This window comes from Schistocerca cancellata, chromosome 6 (assembly GCF_023864275.1).
Source record: "Schistocerca cancellata isolate TAMUIC-IGC-003103 chromosome 6, iqSchCanc2.1, whole genome shotgun sequence".
In the NCBI taxonomy this organism is placed as follows: domain Eukaryota; kingdom Metazoa; phylum Arthropoda; class Insecta; order Orthoptera; family Acrididae; genus Schistocerca; species Schistocerca cancellata.
In genome coordinates this window covers 457,833,364-457,860,088 of record NC_064631.1, presented here as the reverse complement: position 1 = coordinate 457,860,088, position 26,725 = coordinate 457,833,364, and positions in this window count along the sequence as shown.

The following is a 26,725-nucleotide window of genomic DNA, read 5'->3' as shown; positions in this document are numbered from 1 at the left end:
ATTGGTACAAGAAACATCAGGATACATGTTTGCATTGTTAAAATTTCTGAAAGTGTCTCATACAAAAAAGAAAGGCGATTAACATCCTCATCTTGACTACTAAGCCACTCTTTAACTTAAATTGTTCACCTGGGATTGCGAGATTAATCTCAGCAATTTTTAAATTCATAATAGCTCTGTATTTATTGAGGAAATTAATGCCAAGGATGAATTGTGTCTTAAGAACTGGCACAAGTAAAAAGTTGGTGGCAGAACAATGACCTTGACAAGTAAATTCAATGTATGTCTCGTTTTTAATATCGACGGACTTTCCTGAGATTGCACCTAGAATTTTAGTCTTTCTCAGCGTTAGTGTAGGGCAGAAAATAATTTTAGTGAACTTGTTGTATTACAGCCTCGCTGATAACAGCTACCGCGCTACTGGAATCAAATACTGCAGTAACACTGTAATTAGCAGTTTTGATTGTAATAACAGGATGAGCAAGTGGTTTAGTCTGTGTTTCCTTCTAATAAATGTCCCTAATGTCCTCAAAGTCCACGTGATTTACTGTTATGGGAGCAGACAGTTCTTTTGAGTAACTGTTTTCACCAGCTGCCGGAGATAGAAGTCATAGCTTACCTCTTCTTCCTCTGGTTATCGTTTGGTTTGGGATTAAGTACTTCAACGATCTCTACTTGCGTTTACTCGTTGATATGTCCTGAATTTTGCCACTGTTGCTGATTGTGTTGGTTGTACTGACCCGACCTCTGATTAAAGTTTGAACGGTTTTGAATGTACCAGGATTTACCTCTGTTTGAATGGTTGCATTGCTGCTTGCATGCATGTCTGTTACCGTTGTAGTGTTTGTCATTATACTTATTAGTGTTACCATACTGATTTTCGTTCTGATTAAAATGCTGGTGGTCATGAATGTGAAAATGTTGACGATTTTGGAAGCTGTTTTGATACTAGATGGTCTTATTATACTGGTCGTGTTTAGGCTGTGTCTGAGATTTTATTTTCATTGTGGAACCTACTGTATGGCCCGTAGTTTCTGCTATGATTATGAGAATACAAGTTGTCATAATTGTCAAACTTTTCTGCTGCTTCTTCTCCAGTAAATTTACTGTCGCTCTCAAGCTCTAATTCTTTTAATAAATTTACAAATTCTTCGCTGTTGTCTTTACATCTGCTCATGGTGATAATTTGGCGTAAATGTGCTGGTAACTTTAACAAACAAATTCTGATCAATTCAGCAGGCTGAGTGGTCGTAAAGGTGTCTTTTGCATCTGGTCATATAATCAACGTACTGTGGGCTGGAAAAATCTAATTGCTCGAAGCTTTGCAACATGATTGGCTCAAATGGTTCAAATGGCTCTGAGCACTATGGGACTTAACATCTGTGGTCATCAGTCCCCTAGAACTTAGAGCTACGTAAACCTAACTAACCTAAGGACATCACACACATCCATGCCCGAGGCAGGATTCGAACCTGCGACCGTAGCAGTCGCGCGGTTCCGGACTGCGCGCCTAGAACCGCTGGACCACAGCGGCCGGCTTTGCAACATGATTATGCCAGGTTTAATACGGTCCTCTTTTCCTGGCGACTAGTACGCTGAGAGAAAAGAGTTGTAAAAAACTTGCTAAGAACGACATTCGCTAATGAGTGCTCGCATTATTACAGCAGGTTCATTTTCAAGAAAACTGCACGTGTATTCTGACTTGTGTTCTAAAGGCCAAGTACGTGGAACAGCATAATAAAACTGGCTCAGACACTCTTGGGGATGTATTTCATCATTATAATTACGGAATGTTTTAGCTTAGTGTACTGACAGGAAGTGTTTATAGCCAAAAGTTACGTCTTGCCGTACCGAAATTTTGACTCCACGAAGCCCTACACTCACTGTGTTGCTGCGCCGTATTGTTTGGCATAAACTGCCGTTCTCCAAGGCGCCAGAGATGGTGATAATTTTTCTGTATTCTCTGCTGCTGGACTAGTGAAAGAAGAAGGTTCCTGCTTGCGATCATTTCCGTTCAATCTGTTAGGCGATAAGTTTGAGCTGTGCCTGAAGCCGCCTGTTGTTTTCCTTCTGCGGTTCCTAAGTCTTATCTTGGTTTTCCTTGAAGTGTTTCAGTGACTGATATTCTGCCGTTTCCGGAAAATGCACTGGTGTCGTATGAACTGAATTATTGCCAGAGATGCCGGACAAATTTGCCGTTTTACTGCTAATCTCTTCTATTTGCTCTGTTATTTCAATAAAACGTCCAGTGTGCGTATGTGTCAAGGTCTGCAAGCTTTCTACTTGCGCAGTTACCGTGTCGACATTTTCCTGTAGCTGTGTGATTCGTTGTTGTACTTATTTTATCATTTCATTAAGTAAAAAGCTTGTGATTTTGCCAAGAATCTCAGCGTATTCCCTCTGTTGCATGTTTGTCATTTGCTCGAATTGCGTCGCTAATATTTGCACGCGATCGATTACAGGTTGTAATTCAGTTTGGAGCTCGTTTTTTATTTCTTCCGACAATCTTTCTAACTTCTCTTGGGACTGTTTCAACCGTTCATCTAACGTATCAAATAGTGTGTTAGTTTCTTCCCTAATTTCGTCTAATTTGTCAAATTTTCGATCGATCTGTGAGAACATCCTCTGAAACATCGACATCACGTCTGGACTACCATCCGCATTTACTAAATTTGTGTCGGGATTTGTACCCGTAATCGTTTCCGTGGCACATTCCGAGTCCATGTAGCTAACGGTATTTGCATTGGATACCGACAGTTGGATATTACTTAATCCTTGACCGATTCGATCACTGTTAGTTACGTCAGAAAACTTATTTACATTACGTGGGGTTATACATTCACATGAATCCGTTCTACTGTTGTTATCTGATTCACAAGTCATGTCAGAAACGGAAGATTGCTGAATGGTAGTAACTGTTTCTGAGGTGATAGCGTCACTTTATTACGTAAGCATGTTCCGTGAAGTTTTCCTGTGCTTTGCGTTTCTGGTGTTCATTGTTGAGGTTTAAAGACTGCCAGGCAGTACTCTTGTTCCAAAAATGTAACACAAATAATTTGACTGCTACTATACGTATCGGAAAGTGAAACTGAATCTCAGTGAGTTAGCTTTTAAAACAAAAACCGAAAATAAATTGCACCAGAAACCGTAGTTACGCTAACACAAAAAGTACCTAACAAACTTCCTACACTGACTAATAAAAATAACTTTTCCTACGTAATAAAATAACTTTTCCTACGTAATAAACACATGCATTATACATACAGAATGTACAGAAAGTAAATTACGAACTGAAAAGGAATTACACAAATGGTACAGCACCAGCTGTTGCTGTTTGCTGCTACCAGGAAAATAATTTTTAATGTTCTAACCGCTTCAAAGAACAACAAATCAACGTATTCTACGCAGACTGTCACCAAGTGTAAGTGAAAAAAAAAGATCGTCTAGCATTGTTGGCCGGGTGGCCCCATTCGCGTTCGGCCGCCAAGTGCAAGTCTTCTTTCAGTTGGTGCCACATTGGGCGACTTGCGGCCGATGGTGAGGGTAACACAACACCCAGTTCACGAGCGGAGAAAAATCTACAACCCGGCCGGGAATCGAACCCGGGCCCAGTGCATGTGAGACAAGTAAGTTACCACCCAGCTAAGCCGGCGGACAGTGTAAGTTAGTAGCCTTTACTTGAGTGTGTGGTATCTTAAATACGAACCAGGGAATGTGAACTGACAACATAAATGTGATACTGAGCTCAAACCCAAATCAGGTACCTGAAATTGAAAGGAATCCTGTGTGGATGAAAACCGACCTCATTCATAAGCGAATAAATAAGCAAACCAATAACATCACGCTCAGTAGACTTGGTCTGTGCGAACTGTTAAAAAAATCCTAACTATGAAAAGGAACCAAACTGTAAAGTCGACATGTGTAAGAATTTAACCTGAAACACACGAAAATTTTTGCACTGACATTTGGCCATGGTAAAGTAAAGAAACTGACAAAACCAACATCGAGCAAAGAAAACGAAACAATCTCACCAACAAAATGAAGTACTGGCAGAAACAGCAATACAGCGAGACTCCGCAACAGCTGAAAAAATACTGCTAAAACTAACTACAGTTGGTCCAGGGAAATTAGGATCAGAATCTTAACACAGAACGCCAATGAAGCACATGACTCAACCTGTTCTGCAGTTCTGAAATTTCAGTTAGGAATAAACTTCTCAAAGAAAACAATTATAGACTCTAATAAGAAAATTCATTTAATCTAATAACGTCAATGGTACAGTAAATTAACTCAGAATATCAATCAATCGAATAATTACCAAAAACTCGACTGCGAAAAGGGTGAAGTGGACCAACATTACAAGTCTACAAAAATAAAAATAAACTGTTTACCTCATGAAATGATACCTTGAACTTCATTTTAAAATCTTTTTTTGTCCATATGCCATCCAACCATTGTTATGGCTCTGAGCACTATGGGACTTAACATCTGAGGCCATCAGTCTCCTAGAACTTGGAACTACTTAAATCTAACTAACCTAAGGACATCACACACATCCATGCCCGAGGCAGAATTGGACCCTGCGACCGTAGTGGTCGCGCGGTTCCAAACTGAAGTGCTTCGAACCGCTCGGCCACACCGGGCAGACAACCATTGTTATGAGTCGTCATCCTTCTCGTAATAAATCTGCAAGTCACACAGTTCGAAAAGTAGGTGAATGCATTACACTGTACGCTCAGTGAATCCACGCCTGCTGCACACCACAGCTCTGCGCAACTGACTGTCAAAGATTCTAAGACTCCACAGTGCTGTCATAACAAATACTGTTGCCTAACAACGGTTTCTCTGACCACTATTCTTCAAATATTTCATTTTCCTTTACAAATAATAACACTTCCGATAGCATCATCAATAAATAGCCATCTGACAGTATTCTCCTCACATTCCTGTTGCGCTCACTGATGTCATACATCAAATAAGGTTGACTATACTTTCTTTACAGAGCCGACCGTTGTGGGCGAGCGGTTCTAGGCGCTTCAGTCTGGAACCGCACTACTGCTACGGTCGCAGGTTCGAATCCTGCCTCGGGTATGGATGTGTGTGATGTCCTTAGGTTAGTTAGGTTTAGGTAGCTCTAGGGGACTGATGACCTCAGATGTTAAGTCCCATAGTTCTCAGAGCCATTAGAACCATTTTTTTCTTTATAGATCAGAATTTGATTACGTATAGCCTAGATAGGTGAAGGAGGCGTGAGGTTGTTTGTTGGGGAGGGGGGCGATGAAAATGACCAAGTCTTCATTTAATTATTCTGACCTTAACAAGAGGTGGCGAGGCAGCAAAATACGTTTGGAAATTCAGTACTCCGTCTCTGTGTCCTTCCTGAAGTGGCTTTATTTCTAGTATTTCAAAGCCTCAAAGTGCCGTTCCTCTCAGTTCGGAATCCAGTACTTCTATTTCAATGGACTATTTATGGTTGGTTTCTGAGTAACGCTATGTAAAAATGGAGATTCTTTTCTTCAGTTTCCAGTATTTGTTCGATTCAGTTGTTTTATACCAACAGCTCTGTCCTTAAACACTGTGGAAATTAGTGAAACAATTAGACTATTAAGTAGTAAGTAACAGCCCAGTGTAAACATGGCGTAGCAAGAAACTACATAATTATTCTGTAATCTTAACTAGATTTACTTAATTTCTTTGTTATATGCTGTGTGGTCTCGATTTATTCGGATTATTATTTAATTCTTTGTTCTTAGTACACAAGAAGGCCAGCCGTGTGCGGTTCTAGGCGCTTCAGTCTGGAACCGCGTGACCGCTGCGGTCGCAGGTTCGAATCCTGCCTCGGGCAAGGATGTGTGTGATGTCCTTAGGTTAGTTAGGTTTAAGTAGTTCTAAGTTCTAGGGGACTGATGACCACAGATGTTAAGCCCCATAGTGCTCAGAGCCATTTGAATACAAGAAGGCATGAATGACACCCCTGAAACCGTAACAGTAGAAAACGTCCTTCGAGCCAAAATTCTATGTCGTAATAAGTTGTGAAAACATAAGCAGAAAGTGTATTCTCTTCGGTAATAATTACAATGTTTCACCAAGAAATAACAGCCAGTGGTATAGTCCTTTGTTACGCCATAATCATTTTCAATTTCAGTCGCGTTTCGCCCCCCGGAAGCTCTTAATTTATTGATCTGAACTTCTTTTTCCGGGAATTACACCGTCGGATAAAGGTTAGTACGCCTGGAAAAACGACCTAGGGTTATCTCAAGTCATCTGTACACGAGCATAAACCACGTACAGTTGGAGAACTGAAGGAAGCAGTTCGTGTGGAAGTCGTTCAAATTGACAGGGCAATGTTGGAGAGAGCGGAAGCTAACTTCCGAGAGCGGCTTGAGAAGTGCTTCCCTGAAAACGGTTGTCACATGGGAGATGTTGTTTCCAAGCATTAATTTTGTAAAATGGCAACATCATTTGAGTATTATCCTGTAAATAAAAAGTTTTAAGTAACGTTGTATTGTTCTTTTTTAACCTCCATCCTTTATGCCTCACCGTTTACATAACGGGGAGGAGGGGGGGGGCTATGTACAGTACCTGAAGCATTATACTCACCATTTGAACTTTTCTCCAGTATCGGAAGTTTAATTGTCTGACACAAAAATGTGAAGTATGTAGAAAGGGAGGAGGAAACGAAATGAAAGTTTGTGGGTTGAGAGAGCCAAATTTACATCGAATTTGCGCTGCCAGCCGTTGTGGACAAGCGGTTCTAGGCGCTTCAGTCTGGAACCGCGCGACCGCTACGGTCGCTGGTTCGAATCCTGCCTCGGGCATGGATGTGTGTGATGTCCTTAGGTTAGTTAGGTGTAATTAGTTCTACGTTCTAGGGGACTGATGACCTCAGATGTTAAGTCCCATAGTGCTCAGAGCCATTTTTGAATTTGCGCTATGAGCACACGTAACAGATGCTTTGCCTCCTCTGGTCTGGATGCATGCACAGATTCGTTTGGGAGTCATAAGGCTATTGTATCTCCTCCCGTGCCAAGCTCGACCACAGCTGTCATAACCAGTACTTGATATTCTGTATATTGGCATTAGGATAGAGCTGATGACAGGGCCGGTCCCACACATGTTTTGTAGGAGATTGGGGTTTTTATTGACCATGGTAGTACCTCAACATCATTCAGACAGTTTAAAGTGCTGCATGTCATGTGTGTGCGTATATCGTCCTGTTAAAAAATGGCACCATGAGACTGTTGCATGAGATGTAACACATATTGTAAGTAGGCTGTTCATGTTTTCTTATTGGCAACGTTACGTAGCGCTCTGTATGAAAATCACTGGCTGTGCTGTGTGCTGTCTGTGGCTAGTTTGCATTGTTGTCTGCCATTGTAGTGTTGGGCAGCTGGATGTGAACAGCGCGTAGCATAGCGCAGTTGGAGGTGAGCCGCCAGCAGTGGTTTGTGGGAAGTGAGATGGCGGAGTTTTGATAGCGGATGATCTGGACGTGTGTCCATCGTTTGTAAGACTGGATGTCATGAACTGATATATATAATATGACTTTTGAACAATATTAAGGTAAATACATTGTTTGTTCTCTCTCAAAATCTTTCATTTGCTAACTATGCCTATCAGTAGTTAGTGCCTTCCGTAGTTTGCATCTTTTATTTAGCTGGCAGTAGTGGCGCTCGCTGTATTGCAGTAGCTTGAGTAACGAAGATTTTTGTGAGGTAAGTGATTTGTGAAAGGTACAGGTTAATGTTAGTCAGGGCCATTCCTTTGTAGCGATTTCTCAAAGTCAGATTGCGTTGCGCTAAAAAATATTGTGTGTTAGTTTAAGCACAGTCATGTATAAATGTTCAAAGGGGACGTTTCAATATCGATGTAACATGTTCGTGACATGACGCTGTGGAGTCAGCGTTCCCTCACTCACTATCAACCATTACCTGATGTCACACCTGATGGCTCCTCACACCGTGACGCCAGGTGTAACACCGTTGTGCCTCTCCAAAACATTGGAAGAAGGGAACCTCTCTCCAGATCGCTGCCTTACTCGCTGATGATGTTCATCCAGGCTAGTTCAGAATTACGATTCATCACTGAACACATTGAGAGAACATTCATCAGCAGTCCATGCATGCTTCCCCGTCACAGCATCTCGCAAAATACAACCGAATGTGCTGTTGTGTTAACCGCAGCCTAGGGAGTGGGCAGTAATTCCAGAGTTTGGATGCTGTTAGTCTCTGACCAGTGGTGCAGTTCAGAATGCTGCAGGTATTGCAGGCGCAGATATGAAGGGGTTACGCTCTGTCTGATGCACAATACGGCGATCCTTTCTGCTGGTGGTCAGATGTGGTCGAATGGATCCTGACGACGACGTTGCCTTCGCTCATGTTCCCATGCAGTCCAGAATCGGACCCTTGGCATATCTGAATGTTCCACAAAGCTGGATGTTGAAATATTCAACCAACCAGCCAAGTGGAGACGGACAATGAGGCCTCATCAGATCTCTGTCAGGTGTTGATAGCACTGTCTCACTCGAGCCCGCGGCATCTCGTCCTTTAGGGAGATCACTGAGTGTCTGACGCTGTTCACACCCGTTATGTCCCTACTAGAAGTGGTAACAGCACTAAACACGAACGGCACTAATGCACACTGGTTGTAGTTCTACCTATTACAGAGAATTAGAGCTCTAATCATTTAGTTACCTGCCGATAGTGCGTGCATGTGCGAAGTTGCGTTGACATCCGTCATGCAGTCTTGGTTCTTCACGTTTTTCTAGCACGCCCCTTTTGTACTGTGCATGGGGGCTCAATTAAAATAAATATGAATGCAAATATTTTTAGTAGCTGTAAGTCCGATTACGCAAGTTTCGTAAACGGCTGGCCCTGACTAATAATTGTTACGCTATCTGACTGCATAGAACAACAACAAAGAATGAAATGAAAATTTCCTGTTAACACAATTAATTAATTAAGTCCCCAGCAACTATAAAACCTACGAAACCAACAAAGCACAAGTGTAGCTGTTCTGTATGTGGTAGTATGACTCAACGCACATGTGGCACGGTTCTTCTTCAACAAGACAAGAATTTTTAAATAGCAATTATACTGACGTGATAAAAGAAAATTACAAATACCATAATTGTGCAAGAAAACCAAAATTACACTCTAATACAAGAACACAAGCCAGATGCTTTGTTGACTGAACCTGTAATGACACATTATTCAGGACACACAAATAAATAAACAACATAATATTTATTACCTTCATATATATTGACGAAAAGCACTCTGACCATTACAATATCTCCATTGGAATAACATCTGCTATCTCTCCCATCAAACCACTGCATAAAACATGGAACAACACTCTCCACTACCACATCTCACTCTAACTTCAGCTACAAGCAGTGTCCACCACAACTTCTCGGCAAGCACTGCCTGCCGCTACGTCTCAATAATCACTGCCAGTGGAGGCGGCGGAGCAATACTCTCTGGCGCGATTTTTGGCACTGTGGCTCAGTGTAGCCACCTTTCAACTGTCAGCCAATTATTTTCCACTAGTTCATCGACTCAGACTTTACAGATCTCTTGCCATCCACCAAAGAACTTCTTCGACTCATCTGCCATTCACTTGTCTGGCTTCATGTCATGGCCACCATTTTCTTTATGATTATAATAGTATCTACGACTCCAGTTTTCTCCTCGAACATTTGTTTGTTTTCCTGTCTCTCCCACGAATTTTAACCTTGCGACCTCTCCACTGATCGGTGAGTAGTTCTTAATCGTTGAATGTTTATCTAATTAAAAGTATATATCTCACTGCAACTAAAATTGATGACACAGACAGTATGTTTTTCGTTTCAGACCCACCAGGAAAACCCATTTGCTTTTTAGTTTATCAATAGTATTAAAATCTACCTTAAAATTTTTTAATGACATGCGTGTGCCTACACTGGAACACTGCTGTGCACTTAATAGCATTCTGCTCCATTCTGCACAGTTATGGCCTGGTTTGCGCTGTTCTTGGCTGCTCTGTACCTTGCGTTTCTGCATAGCACGGCGCTGCGCGGTGGGGCGCTGCACGTTCTAGGTGGGTGCAGCTTACACCCCACCGCCTGGGGCTACATACTCTGATCAGCCAGAACACTTTGACCACCTGCCTAATAGCCGGTATGTCCACCTTTGGCACGGATAACAGCGGCGATGTGTCGTGGCACAGAAGCAATGAGGCCTCAGTAGGTCACTGGAGGGAGTTGGAACGACATTCGTACACACAAGTCACCTAATTCCCGTAAATTTCCGGGAGGAGGGTGATGAGCTCTAATACCATGTTCAATCACATCTCAGATGTGTTCGTTCGGGTTCCGATCTGGTGAACTGGGTGGCCAGCACATCAACAGAATTCGTCACTGTGTTCCCCGAACCACTCCATCACACTCCTGACCCTCCGAGATGGCAGATTATCTTGTTGAAAAACACCGCTGCTGTCGGGAAGCGTGATCGTCAGAAGGGGAATACATGGTCTGCAACCTGTGTATGATTCTTCTTGGCCATCATGGTGCCCTGCATGAGCTCTACTGGACCAATGGATGCCCGACTGAATGTTCCCCAGACCATAATGGAGCCGCCGCCAGCTTGTCTCCATCCCACACTACAGGTGTCAAGGGGATGTTACGCTGGAAGACGACAGATTCGCGCCCTCCCGTCGGCATTATGTAGACCAGGCTGTTCCAGCCGAGCTCCAGGGAGCCGGAGCGCTCCGGAGCGCTCACTGCGGTAGCTCGGAGCCCGCGTGGAGGGGGAAAGCGAACTCACTGCCTCCTGGCCGCATGCAGCCCCAACTGACGCAATAATCCGTGTTCAGTGACAGCTAAGACTAGCCGCGGGAGCGCCCTGTACCTCTATTGGAGGATACCTTTCTATTCATTGAGAGGGATGGTCGTCCGCGGTGTCTTGTATGTCATAAAGTATTTAATTCTGCGAAGAAGTACAATATACAACGACATTATACACCTTCACGCAGCGCACTACGATCAGGTAGAAAGCGTCACCGTTTTGCTTCTCGTTTGGAAACTAAACTCAGGGACGAATTCGAGGAAGACATTTTGACTCTTCATTGTTTTCTTCACCAAGAGGCACTGTGTGCTGGAACAGTAGAGCTAGGTGGCGCAAAGAAAGATGTGAAGTGTGTGAATTTTGTGCGGCGTCACGGTATGAATCATCGCCAATTCAAAGGATTCCTGAAAGATATTGAAGCGAAGTATGGGGATATACCTCACCACAGCACAGTTCGTTGGCTGAGTCGGGGAAAAGTTCTTGATGTTTTCTTAACCATTCGTGAGGAAATATCCCTTTTCCTCGAAATGAAAGGGGAAGAAATGCGTTGTGTGAAAGATATAAAATGGATATCAGACTTGGCGTTCCTATCTGACATAACTATGCATCTGAATAATTTAAATGTCATTGCAGGGCAAAGGGCAGCTAATCGTTGACATGCACAACCAGATCAAAGCGTTCATGGAAAAGTTACGTTTATTTGAGAGGCAGATGAGTAATAGACATTTAACGTTCTTCAATCGTCTTGTTTCTTTAAAACTACCTGAAGGTACTACTTTCGGCGATTACCAAGAAAAGTTAAAGCAGCTCATCACGTCGTTTGAAACACGATTCTGAGACCTCACTAGTTTGGAAATCGAACTTAAAGTGTTCAGCACTCCTTTTTCAGTTTCCCCCATGACTTGTCATCGTCACTTCAATTGGAGATTATTGATTTGCAAAATTCAACTTTGTTGAAACAGAGGTACTACAACACACTGGAATTGTCACGATGGTATCGCTCCTTACAGCAAAAAACGTTTCCCATGCTTCACAACAATGCCGCTCAGCTCATGTGCATGTTTGGATCTACGTATTGTTGTGAGCAGCTTTTCTCAGCTATGAAAAGAGTAAAAAGTAAGAAACGATCGTTTCTTCAGAATGCAACAACGAAGGCCATCCTCCGCATTAACGCTGCGAACACTTTGACACCCGATATTTCCGATCTTGTAATGAAAAGAAAACGTCAAGCTACAGAGGCCCAATAAATTTAGTATGCAATTTCTTGTAAAACAGTTGTTTCTTATTTATTTTCTGAATATCGTATTTCCTGGTGTAGCATGTCACCACTAGCTAATAGTATGAGGTTGCCGATCTTGTAAGACGCAGCTGGCACATCAAAACGCTTGTCTTTCCGCCTGCCTCAGCCAGCCATGCCACGTGCCGGCCCACTCGAATGGTCACAGTGAGCAACACGGCTCCCTGGAGCAGGAGCGCTCCGCGGCTCACAACGGAGCCGACGAGCTGGAACAGCCTGATGTAGATGATATCGGGGTTCATCAGACCATGCAATGTATTGTCACTGCGCCAAAGTCAAATGCCGAAAAAAAAAAGTTTCAAATGGCTCTGAGCACTATGGGACTTAGCTTCTAAGGTCATCAATCCCCTAGAACTTAGAACTACTTAAACCTAACTAACCTAAAGACATCACACACATCCATGCCCGAGGCAGGGCTCGAACCTGCGACCGTAGCGGTCTCGCGGTTCCAGACTGTAGCGCCTAGAACCGCTCGGCCACTCCGGCCGGCGCCGAAGGTCTGGTGCTCATTTCAGTCGTAGTTGCCGATGTCGTGGTGTTAACATTGGGTCATCCATGGATCGTCGGCTGCGGAGGCGTATCGTTAGGAGTGTTCGGTGCATCGTGTCTTCAGACACACTTGTACTCTGCCCGCCATTAAAGTCTGATGTCAGCTCCGCCACAGTTTGCCGCCTGTCCTCGTTTACCAGTCTGCCCAGTGTACGATGTCTGATATATGTAACTAGGACCCCACGACATCTGGACGTCGTTTCACTTCGGTTTCGCCACGTGTTGAAGACACTCACCAAGCAATCCTCGAACACCCGACAAGTCGTACAATTTCCGAAATGCTCGTGCCGAGACTCCGGGCCGTCACAATCTGCCCTCTGTCAAACTCAGATCGATCGCGCACCTTCCCCGTTCTACACACGGACATCACGCACATTAATCCTACGTGCACCGTACATGTGTCTGTCAGTCGTCATTCCTCGCCAGGTGACGCTGCTATTGCCTGGACGGGATTAAATCGATAGCAGGTCGGTGGTCATAATGTTCTGACTGATCAGATAAAATATGCGCCCCACAGCATAGAGTACATTTCCTAAACGAGTTCGCAATTGAAGCAAGCAGTCCAATTTGGAATAATAAATAGGCGGACAGCCTTCGGACTGTAGTATATTCAATTTATATTTATTATTGATTACAATCGTAAAATTCAATATCTTTTCTGAGATTATTCTATGTTTGTCATAGTTTACAATTAAACAGTTGATTTTAAAAGGTAGGATGGAGCATCGATTTAAAGATGTTGCAACAAAACTTTGCATTCAAAGTTCAAATGTGGTTCGCCTGTGAGATGCGGCTGCAACATCACAAATATCTGATCAAGACTATGAGATTCAAGAAGATGATGTAACGACTTCTAGCAGCATGTTTTCAAGCAATAAGATATCCAACGACTCATTAAAGGTAAAAAAAAGAAAGTACGGTGAATCTCTCATCTCTCCCGAACTTCAGAGCCGCGTTCACAGCCGACAGGTCGCACAGCATCTTGCTGTGCGCAAACGCGCCGCACAGAGCCGGGCAGAACTGCATAGAGCCGCGCACAATAGCCCAGAATTGCCCTGCGGGCGGGCGAGTCATTAAAAACGGGAAACCAGAGACGTCGTCCAAATAGAACTGCGCACGAATGAACCACTTCCTTTGATGTGCCTACATTGCGCAGAACTTGTTCGTTGTTGCGGAGAGCAGTGTATAGCGGCAGGTTTGACGTCCACACTGGGCGCTCCGTGCTGCGCCGAACCTCTTATTGGACTTTGCGCGGTGAGGGGCAGCGTGGAGCGGCCGGTGCTCATGTGGCTTAGTGGTTCACTTCTTTGTATGTTACATAGCAAGCCACTTCCGAATACTTCCGTGGTGCCTACTAGGACTGTACACCCGGACTACAAAGAAAAGAATGAAGACTTTACTATGTCCTAACGTCAAGCTAGGAGAGTTCCAGGTAGATCATGTGGCCATGGATCAGAAATTCCATAAGGGAATCTATAATGTTAAAGTGCTGCGCGGCGTCGATGTTGATTCAGACCATTACATTTCAAAAATTAAAATCAAACTGACACCTAAAAGAAAAAACAAACCTCAAAAGCTACACTACTGGCCATTAAAATTGCTACACCACGAAGATGACGTGCTACAGACGCAGAATTTAACCGACAGGAAGAAGATGCTGTGATATGCAAATGATTAGCTTTTCAGGACATTCACACAAGGTTGGCGCCGATGGCGACACCTACAACGTGCTAACATGAGGAAAGTTTCCAACCGATTTCTCATACACAAACAGCAGTTGACCGGCGATGCCTGGTGAAACGTTGTTGTGATCCCTCGTGTAAGGAGGAAAATGCGTACCATCACGTTTCCGACTTTGATAAATGTCGGATTGTAGCCTATCACGATTGCGGTTTTTTCGTATCGCGACATTGCTGCTCCCGTTGGTCGAGATCCAATGACTGTTAGCAGAATATGGAATCGGTGGGTTCAGGAAGGTAATACGGAACGCCGTGCTGGATCCCAACGACCTCGTATCACTAGCAGTCGAGATGACAGGCATCTTATCCGCATGGCTGTAACGGATCGTGCAGCCACATCTCGATCCCTGAGTCAACAGATGGGGACTTTTGGAAGACAACAACCGTCTGCACGAACAGTTCGACGACGTTTGCAGCAGCATGGACTACCAGCTCGGAGACCATGGCTGCGGTTACCCTTGACGCTGCATCACAGACAGGAGCGCCTGCGATGTTGTACTCAACGACAAACCTGGGTGCACCAATGGCAAAACGTCATTTACTCGAATGAATCCAAGTTCTGTTTACAGCATCATGATGGTCACATCCGTGTTTGGCGACATCGCGGTGAACGCACATTGGAAGCGTGTATTCGTCATCGCCATACTGGCATATCACCCGGCATGACGGTATGGGGTGCCATTGGTTACACGTCTCGGTCACCTCTTGTTCGCATTGACGGCATTTTGAACAGTGGACGTTACATTTCAGATGTGTTACGGCCCGTGGCTCTACCCTTCATTCGATCCCTGCGAAACCCTACATTTCAGCAGGATGATGCACGACTGATTGTTGCAGGTCCTGTACGGGCCTTTCTGGATACAGGAAATGTTTGACTGCTGCCTTGGCCAGCACATTCTCCAGATCTCTCACCAATTGAAACGTCTGGTCAATGGTGGCCGAGTAACTGGCTCGTCACAATACGCCAGTCACTATTCTTGATGAATTGTGGTATCGTGTTGAAGCTGCATGGACAGCTGTGCCCGTACACGCCATCCAAGCTCTGTTTGACTCAATGCCCTGGCGTATCAAGGCTGTTATTACGGCCAGAGGTGGTTGTTCTGGGTACTGATTTCTGAGGATCTATGCACCCAAATTGCATGAAAATGTAATCACATATCAGTTCTAGTATAATACATTTGTCCAATGAATACCCGTTTATCATCTGCATTTCTTCTTGGTGTAGCAATTTTAATATCCAGTAGTGTAGATACAAATCGAACATATGACCCTAGTTACTGATAACCAGATATATTACGTGAGATCAAGAATACCTTTGAATGACAATCTAGAAGCCACTGTCAATCGATTAAAAGCCTTGGCTAAAGAAGTAGCTCCTGTACGGAAACGCAAGAGACATGCTTGGTGGAATGAGGAACGCGATGTAGCGATTCAACGGACACATAAGGTCTCGTCAAATGACCAACAAAAGAGAACTGAAAGCTCCAGGGAGGAATTAATAAATGCTAGACGATCAACCGGCATAGAAATTAGAAGGGTAAAAATGTAATTTTATAAGGACTCGCTAAAATCTATCGAGGATGCTTTCAATCGCAACAAGACAAGAGATTACTATCAGACATTCAAACAGTACCATGTAACCTCCCCCTCACTTATCGACCTTAATGACAGTGAATGTTTAAACCGCGTGTACCTAATGGAAATTTGGGAAAAGCAATCGTCACCGAGGTTAATTTGTCGGTAAAGAGGGAGGAAGGGGTTACATCTAAATGAAAGGAAATATGCTAATGAAACTGGTGGAAATTAATTTTGAAAAAGGGGTAAAGTTAATAAAGAAAGTAACTGTGCGGCCGTTACGTTAACAATCAACTAGCGGTAATTAGATATTTGAGATTTGGGGGAAATCACGGTCGCCAGTCCTAAGGACATTTACTATAGTAACTGAAAAAGAAAGATTATTACACATATAATTAGCACTAGAAGCGTGGCAACTGAAGGTTGACAAGTGTCGTGTGAAAACTGAAAGTTTGTCAGAAGTGATAAATTTCGCTACACTCTGACTTAATTTAGCAAAAGAATTAATAAAACCGGAAAATCGAAAGTTAATTTAGTGACTGAAGTTAATAGTGAGCTTTCTTTCTAAAGCACATCGAAATTCAGTAAAATATGGTTAGTCTTGGACTACCTCAATAATCATTTCAAAAGCTACATGAACCTACGCAATTTGGAAATAAGAGATTTAAATTTGAACTTGAATTAAATGATTCTGAACAATTAACAATAGTTTCTGAACAATTAACAATAGTTAAATTTAGTACATACCAAGCTGAGCTGCAGTCACAGGTAAGCTAAAATATGGTAACAAAACTAGCACTCTTAATTTGTGCTTGTGTAATCTAAGTATTGTAGCCAGCTATGAATACTTTAACTGAACTTTGAAATTAAAGTAGTGAAATGGAATGATTGTATTTTAATGCTGGCGTCTGAATTTGAACGACACTCGGGTTCATTCCGGAAAAGGAAGGGATCCTGCTTGGTAATGTAATTGGGACAATGAGCAACAAAGGTTCATGCTAAGTAGTTGTAATTTTGTGATGCAACAATTTTAAAAGTTTGAAAAGCTGGGGTCTGCCATACAGTTCTAAAACTTTACGTGCTTCCAGTCTTCCTTGTTGGTTGATTGAAGGTTTGAAGCCGTCGATCGAGGAGGTGGCGACAGTCACTCATTGTCGGCCGTCGCTGTTGCAGAAGCTGGATGTTGGCGCGCCTTCTTCTCGACACGGTCACCAGACGAAACGGGCGCTTGATGTGCGCTACTCCAGCCAGACTCCCTCTGCCCGCGCTCCACGCGGCAGAGTTAACACTACCAAAGGTCCTACACACTATGATTCTTCACACGAGCTATTGATGTAATCGTTCGATAGCAGTTTTCCCTAGGCAAGACCCAGCGTAAAAATACAAATAATATTTACGAAACAAACCAATTATACATCGACATAAATGCATAAATATATATATACAAATAGTAAAACAATTACAATATGTAAAGACACAGAAATGTCATATATTCAAGTAACAAAAATAAGGAGAACAAATTTATAGTACAATAGATGGAAATAGGAGGATATGCATTTCCGGCGTTACACGTGCCCCACATTGTCTGAGGATGTTCGTGTAACCTAAACAGACTCAGAAAATGTCCCAAAAAAGAAACAGCGGAAATGCATATGCTCAAAAATTAACAAAATTTAGCATTCGTCTAATTAACCGTAAACCAATTTTTAGACGACAATAATTGAGTGGAGACACTCCTAATCTTATTCCACTCTGTCATCTTGCACAAAATAAAACAGGTTGACAACATATTAAAATTCATAGAAAACATAGAAAATGGTTTAGATATTCTAAAAATCAAAATTCCTAGCAGTATCAAGAAATGGAATACTATTTACAAAATTAATCAGATTACATGGTCATAGAAAACAGGTATATCAAAATACGCAAATTAATAATTAATTACATAGAATATGTATTTTATATAAACTTTTCATAATTAATATTATCGTCATGAGTGTGCACTTAACGCTAAACAAGAAAACAATATACAGCAGATCGACAAAAACATAAATATTGACAGCAGAATTCTTTCACATCAGCTGTCCGGGAAGAAAAACAACTCCGCCTTCCGTACTCGCAAGTACAAAGAATGCCGACAGGGGCACAAGAGCCGACAGCGACGCAAGAGCCGACAGCGGCTCCGCCTTGCCAGTATTGTTGCGCCCGCCTGTGCGGCACGCTTGATCTCACTCGCCCTTGAAACGGCGTTTCCAGAACGTCCGTTTCACTGAATTCTTTCGGAAAAACTCACTCCCGAGTAATCTCAAGGAGTCCATAAACACTATCACAGTAGATAACACTGTCCATCATCACACGCATGTACTAGCCTGAAACTTAAAACAGCGTCTAAGTACATCGGCAATGAATAGTAAATCACATATTTATGAAATCTTACAGCTATTTATAAAATCATATTTACATTCCTTAATCTACTGTGACTCGGCTGAAAACTTAAACTAGCAGCTTGGATTTTTCAGTTGATTAGATCATGATTAAATTGATTAAAATTAAATTGATTAATCAAAATTAATTACTTATTAATTACAACTTTTTTAATGACCTTGGTCAGTCAAAAACATGGCAATCTAGCAAATCGTTAAATCTTACACTCTATTTTACATACTGTACAAATTACCCATTGTGTGGTATTAAACGATCCTAGGTTGGTACAATTTCAAGTCTACAATGTTTCGTATACCTAATAGTTTTCCAGAGCTTGGATACTCTAAGCAATAAGCATTTGTGTGAGGTATACCAACGACTTTATATGGTCCATTATAAACAAACTTAAATTTAGAGATTTCATGGTCTATCTCGCTCGATTTCTCATGAGCTTTTACAAGTACTAAGTCTCCGATTGCAAACTTAGCAACACGCGCTTTAGCGTCGTGACGACGTGTGCGAGCGTCGGCTTTTAGCTTCATTACTTCTCGCAAACGATCTTTTTTCACACCAATACCAATGTCAATCCGTGGAGGGAATTTGATTATCTCTTCCATTTCACTTTCTACACTTTTGTCAATGCCGAGATTCCTCACGTTACGGCAGTTCAAATTCATTCCTACGTCAACGTCATCCGGCCAGTTAACAATGTGTACAGGCTGGTCTTGCCTATGCACACCGTCTCCTGCCTCGTCAAAACTAACTACTATTGTTTTATCTTGTGACGTACATGTCAAAGTTTTACTTTCGCAATTAATCACTGCACGGTACTTTAATAGCCAATCCAACCCGATAATTACTTCCGTAGTTAAGTCTATCACGACGAAAAACTCTTGTTCAAATCGTGCCCCACATATCTTGAAGTTGACAAAAATCTGTTTTGTGACCGGTTTACTGGCCTTCCCAGTAGCACCGATAATTTTCACTCCTGTTACTGGCATAACTACGATGCCGGGTCTGTCTTTCAGTAACTCAAATATTTTCGCAGATGCAGCACTCAGTTCTGCACCGGTGTCAATCAACACGTTTAGTTGTAGGCCATGCATATTAACAGACACCACTATCTGTCTATACTTGTCCTCGACTGTTTCTTTATTTTCCCACAGTAAATCCTCGTCTATATCCAGGTCATTCCAGAAAAAACCATCCGGCTTTGACCCTAAATCCGGCTTATCTGGCGGCTTTTTCAGCCTCTCTTCACATACAGTTTTAATTTCAACACGTTTGTCCTGAGGCTTAGTCTGTACCCTCGCCTCCAATACCGAAACCTTTTCCTGTAACTCGTCAACTAGTGAGTGTTGCTTTGCTATCAATTCATTAATTGTCAGCTTCGTTGATTCCTCTTTGGTCAGATTGATCTCATCTGCCAATGTACCTGGAGGAATGTGCCCAGTAGTATCTGCAATTACTTCCTCTGGATCTGCGCAACCCACACTGTTACCGTCTGACCGTATAAAGGCAGCTCTAACCTCATACACGCTGTAATCTACGTGCTTTTCTACCAATCGTGTCCGGCTATCACTAAAATTCTCGTAATCTTTCTCCTCAATAATTTCGCAATGTTTAAACTGGAGTTTTGCGTCGGATGGGTCGGCCACTTCTAACACTATAACTTTCGGTAAAGTCTGCCGGTCAGGGCCAGAACTTTCCGTTACTACTTCAACATCCAACTCTTGCGGGACGAAACACGACGATCTTGCTCGTGCTCCCCATTAACATCAACTATTTCTAGTAAAGTCTGCCGGTTAGGGCCAGAACTTTCTATCATTTCACAAACACTATCTTCCTGCGGGACGAGACGCGGAAAATCCTGCACGCGCTCCCCATAAACACTTCTCCCATACAGGCCCCTATAATCTCTTAGCTCGTCGTATAAGCGACCGAACTGCCTTAACCAGACCTCATCCCTCTCTGCATCCCCTCGCTCAATGACGGACGTGTTATCCGACATCTGACCTTCTCTCAACAATTGCGAATCATTCTTAAACTCAATCTCCATTTCCGCTGTGGGTGTTACAGCTGCCACTTTATAATCGATTTCCGGAACACTACTTAAATTGTTCTCACTGACAGTGAATGTACTTCCTACTGCCGTGTATACAGCTGATCTACTACTTGTGGGCGCACTCCTTTCTCCTAACACTGGCACACTCTCCCGCCGTTGATTATTCCACATGGAATTTTCATAACGACGACACCTGGGTTTTCTCCTGTTATTGGGCCGCCAAAATTTCTCCACGCCCGGTCGGTTCCTCACCGGCGCGGCTAATGGTTTCCCTGTCTCGTCCCAGCAGATACGCTCCCCGGATGCTGCTGAGGCGGCTGATCACACCCTCTGGCGTTATTACTATTCTGTGAAGCCCGTATCACGTTAGTATGATAATGGTTTCCGTCATTCCTGTTATTATTTGCATTGTACCGATTGTTATTACGGTCCGAACCATTATTGTTATTGCTGCCATGGTTGCGGTATGCATTATTCCCATGGTTATCGTTGTTGTGGTTGCTGTGGTACCCGTTGTTATTACCACGGCCTCTACTACTGTCGCGATTATTGCGCCAATTGTCCTCGTCCTCCACTCTTTTCAGGAAATCATTTATTGTCCTGTAATTGCTTCCTACGTAGCGTTTTGTATCATCTGGCAGCTTTTTGTAGAGTTCCCAGACTATTTCGGATTCCGTGCGGCGATCACGCAAATATTCCAACTTGCGGATCCAGCCCTCACAAAACTCCTTCATCGAACCGCGCGAATTCGCATCGAAAGGCCTCGATACGACAAATTCGCGCCAGACACTTTGCTGTTTTGGCTCTGACCAGTATTCAGCCAGAAACAAATTTTTAAATTCGTCAAAAGTCAGGTTCGTAATGTTGAGGTTTAAGCCCCAACGTTTGGCACCACCAGCCAACACATCAATAATCGCACTAATTTTTCTCTCATTAGTCCATGATCTGGGTAAAACTCTTTCACAATTCTTAATGAAATCCTTCGCGTGTATACCGCCTTTTTTCAAGGGGTCGAACCGCTCCTCTTTCGTCAACAATTCCGAACTATATGCATAGATTGGCACTTAGCTCTGTTTTTCGTCAAGTTTCTTTTCTAATTCCGACACTCTCGTAATTACTTGGCAAGTGGTTGTCGCAAGCGTTTCTACTTCCCTTTTTTTCTCTTCGCAGGTATTAGCCTGCTTCGTCACTTTGGTATCTACTTCGGATACTAAAGCCTTTAAAGCTTCCACCTTCTTTTGATCCTCTTTTTTCACTAATTGAATTTGTTCCGTCACCTTATTCTCGATGATCGGAGCAACTGATTCTCCTACACTTTTCTCGATTCTGCTAATTTCGGAATAAAAACGAGTATTTATGCTCGCAATTTCCGCCTGAACGCCTATCATTTCCTGTTTAAGATTACCGATTTCGGTATTAATTACAACAATATCTTCTTTGATTTTATCAACTTTTGTGTTAACAACTCCAACATTGTTGTTAACAACGTTAATAGCTTTGTTCTGATTGTCTAGCATCCGTTCAATTTTTGCAGCCTGAGCTTCTTGCTTGGCAGCCTGAGCTTCTTGCTTGGCAGCCTGATCTTCTTGCTTGGCCGATTGACTCTTGATTTCGTTAATCAAAACATTCAATAAATCAGTTAAATTCCCGGAAACTACCGGTTTTACTTCCGTAGCGGCTTCCTCTTTCATTGTCCCCCCGTATTCGTCATCAAGGGATTCAGATTTGATTTTCACTTCCGATTCCGAAACATTTTCTAAAGTTTGGAATTCCATTTCTGCTCTTTGTTGCGTTTCGGCGGTCGCGTCTTTCATGCTAGCCGCCTGCCCCTGAACAATGGCTACCGCGGTGCACGTTTCCCACTGTTCGACCGATTGTTCCGTATCCAAGTCTACCAAATTTTGGCAATTGTTGCCTTCACTCATTTTAATAATTTTCAATATAAATGTCAAATCTCAAATATAATTAGGATTACTCCCACTACTTATTCTCGCTGACGTAACGGCCTGTACGTAGCCAGTACTTTGTTACGAGATTTGCACAATGCAAAATTCGTGTCCAGAACAACCTCAAATCCGAAGATGGTCCTGTCACCAGGTCGCCACGTATAACCTCCCCCTCACTTATCGACCTTAATGACAGTGAATGTTTAAACCGCGTGTACCTAATAGAAATTTGGGAAAAGCAATCGTCACCGAGGTTAATTTGTCGGTAAAGAGGGAGGAAAGGGTTACATCTAAATGAAAGGAAATATGCTAATGAAACTGGTGGAAATTAATTTTGAAAAAGGGGTAAGGTTAATAAAGAAAGTAACTGTGCGGCCGTTACGTTAACAATCAACTAGCGGTAATTAGATATTTGAGATTTGGGGGAAATCACGGTAGCCAGTCCTAAGGACATTTACTATAGTAACTGTAAAAGAAAGATTATTACACATATAATTAGCACTAGAAGCGTGGCAACTGAAGGTTGACAAGTGTAGTGTGAAAACTGAAAGTTTGTCAGAAGTAATAAATTTCGCTACACTCTGACTTAATTTAGCAAAAGAATTAATAAAACTGGAAAATCGAAAGTTAATTTAGCGACTGAAGTTAATAGTGAGCTTTCTTTCTGAAGCACATAGAAATTCAGTAAAATACGGTTAGTCTTGGACTACCTCAACAATCATTTCAAAAGCTACTTGAATCTACGCAATTTAGAAATATGAGATTTAACTTTGAACTTGAATTAAATGATTCTGAACAATTAACAATAGTAAAATTTAGTACATACCAAGCTGAGCTGCAGTCACAGGTAAGCTAAAATATGGTAACAAAACTAGCACTCTTAATTTGTGCTTGTGTAATCTAAGTATTGTAGCCAGCTATGAATACTTTAACTGAACTTTGAAATTAAAGTAGTGAAATGGAATGATTGTATTTTAATGCTGGCGTCTGAATTTGAACGACACTCAGGTTCATTCCGGAAAAGGAAGGGACCCTGCTCGGTAATGCAATTGGGACAATGAGCAACAAAGGTTCATGCTAGGTAGCTGTAATTTTGTGATGCAACAATTTTAAAAGTTTGAAAAGCTGAGGTCTGCCATACAGTTCTAAAACTTTACGTGCTTCCAGTCTTCCTTGTTGGTTGATTGAAGGTTTGAAGCCGTCGATCGAGGAGGTGGCGACAGTCACTCATTGTCGGCTGTCGCTGTTGCAGAAGCTGGATGTTGGCGCGCCTTCTTCTCGACACGGTCACCAGACGAAACGGGCTCTTGATGTGCGCCAGCTAATGCTTCCCGTCCGCGACACCATGTCAGAAACTATCATCGCAAGTCGAGCGCAATTACATGCTGCCAAACCCCGAAAGCGCGGCAACTCGCGGGAGCTTCACACAACACACCTGCTCCACTCGCTACTCCAGCCAGACTCCCCTCTGCCCGCGCTCCACGTGGCAGAGTTAACACTACCAAAGATCCTACACACTTTGATTCTTCACACGACCTATCGATGTAATCGTTCGATAGCAGTTTTCCCTAGGCAAGACCCAGCGTAAAAATACAAATAATATTTACGAAACAAACCAATTATATATCGACATAAATGCATAAATATATATATACAAATAGTAAAACAATTACAATATGTAAAGACACAGAAATGTCATATATTCAAGTAACAAAAATAAGGAAAACAAATTTATAGTACAATAGATGGAAATAGGAGGATATGCATTTCCGGCGTTACAACCAGTCAAAATACACTCCACCTACTGTTATGATGAAGGATACAAACGGAGAGGTAGCACATAACAATTATGACAATTCAATGATATTGGCTAAATATTACCAACAGTTACTAAGTAGGGCGGAACCTGAACATCATTTGGAGTTTGACTTATCCAAGAAACAAAACGCATTTAGAAAAGTTATACCGCCACAGCCAGATGAAGTACAAGCAGCGATTAACTCACTTCGGAATTATAAAGCAGCAGGTGAGAACCAACTAGTGGCAGAACTTTGGAAATATGCAAATGTACAAATTCTTCTGAACTTACACAAACATCTTACTGACATTTGGAATACTGAGAAGTTAGCAGAGGAATGCAATGTTGCAATAATCCATCCACTACACAAAAAAGGAGATAGATTGTATCCAAATAATTATAGGATTACATCCCTGCTGGATATTACTTTAAAAAAATTTTCCAAGGTTCTGTATTTCAGAATTCATGAACAGCTTGATGGTGGACTAGGCGAATGTCAAGGAGGCTTTCGTCCAAGACAAAGCTTTCCTGATCAAATTATTAGTCTCAACTGGATAATGAAACATCAAAGGGTTGGGGACAAGAAACTTGTGATCACGTTTGTCGATTTTAAAAAAAGCCTACGATAGGATGATTCAACTTAACTGTCTTCTTTTGCAGATGATTTGGCACTGTTAGGAAACAATATTGTTGAAGAAAAGTTTCAGACAGAACAACTAGAACGATTAGCGGCAAAGGTCGGATTGCAAATTTCGTTTGAGAAAATAGAAATGATGCCCAGTTTCCCAGTTGACACATCCCATTTCATACTCCATAATGATAAAAAAATTAAAGTAGTAAAAAAGTTTAAATATCTTGGTGAGATTATTACTTGGAATGTTCATGAAAGAGCATCAGTAGATAGTAGAACATTAAAACTACAGCGAGCGCAGAGAACCACTTCGCCAACCTTCAGAAAACGATCTTTCTCAATAAATGCTAAATTTCGACATTACTCCTCCGTCGTTAAACCGGATGCAACATATGCAAGTGAAACACTATTCAGACTAAATACTCAAGCAACAACTGACAAATTGCAGAAAGTTGATAGAAGAATACTCCGAACAATTATCAGTAAGAATTACCAAGTTAATGGGCAGTGGAGACTTCTGCCCAGTTCAGTAGTGTACAAAGAAAGTGAATCCATTATTGAAAAAAGAAGGATTGCATTTTTCGGCCACATATCTCGCCTACCAAATACTGGAATCCTGAAGCAACTTTTTGACTACTTCTGGAACAGTAAAACCAAAAACATCTGGTTTAAAGAAGTACAAAGTGATCTGGATCAACTGAACATAACCACACACCAAATTCAACACAGAGAAGAGAAACTGCTTCTGAAGAACAAATACACACGGCTGACATTCAAACCATTAGAACGGAAGAAGTACGTCATATCTGCAGAAGAACGAGCAGCCAGATCACAGCGAATGGAGAAGTTTTTGGAAACGAAGAAATTGCTGGCTACTAAGACCTAAACTTAATCATTGTAGACTCTGTTGTATTATGTTTGATTTTAGTGCTCCAATGTAAATAAATAAATAATGAAGGAAGAGAGAAATCAAAAAAGAAGTCAAGAAACTGTGAACTATGGAACCAAACTGCGAGGGAAAAAAGCCATGAAGCATGGTATTTCATCAAATAACGCATTGCACAATTGGGCGAAGTGCACACTATCGCTGGGAATTTAATAAAACCATCTGTGGCAGACATAACACAAGATACACTGAGGTGACGAAAGTCATGGGATAGCGATATGCACATTACATATTGCAGTAATATCACGTACACAAGATACGAAAGGGCAGTGCATTGACACATCTGTCATTTGTGCTCAGATGGTTCATGTGAAAAGACTTCCGACGTGATAATGCCCTCGCAACGGTAATAAACAGACTTTGAATGCAGAATGGTAGGTGGAGCTAGACGCATGGGACATTCCATTTCGGAAGTCGTTAGCGAATTCAATGTTCGGAGAGCCACAGTGTCAAGAGTGTGCCGAGAATACCAAATTTCAGCCATTACCTCTCACCATGGAAAATGCGGTGACCGACGGTCTTAACGTAACGACAGAGAGCAGCGGCGTTTACGTAGAGTTGTTAGTGCCAACAGACAAGACACTGCACGAAATAACCGCAGAACTCAATATGTGGGACGTACGACGAACGTATCGCTTAGGACAGGACTGCGAAATTTGGCTATGGCAGCAGACGACGGACTGAGTGCTTTTGCTAACAGCACGAAATCGCCTGCAGCGTCTCTCCTGGGCTTCTGACCATTTCGGTTGGACTCTAGACAATTGGAAAACCGTGGCCTGTTCAGTTTGGTCCCGATTTAAGTTGGTAAGAGATGATGGTAGGGTTAGAGTGTGGCCCAAACCCTACGAAGCCAAGGACTCAGGTTGTAACTGTGCGAACTGGTGGTGGCTCCATAAGGATGTGGGCTGTATTTACGTGGGATGTACTGG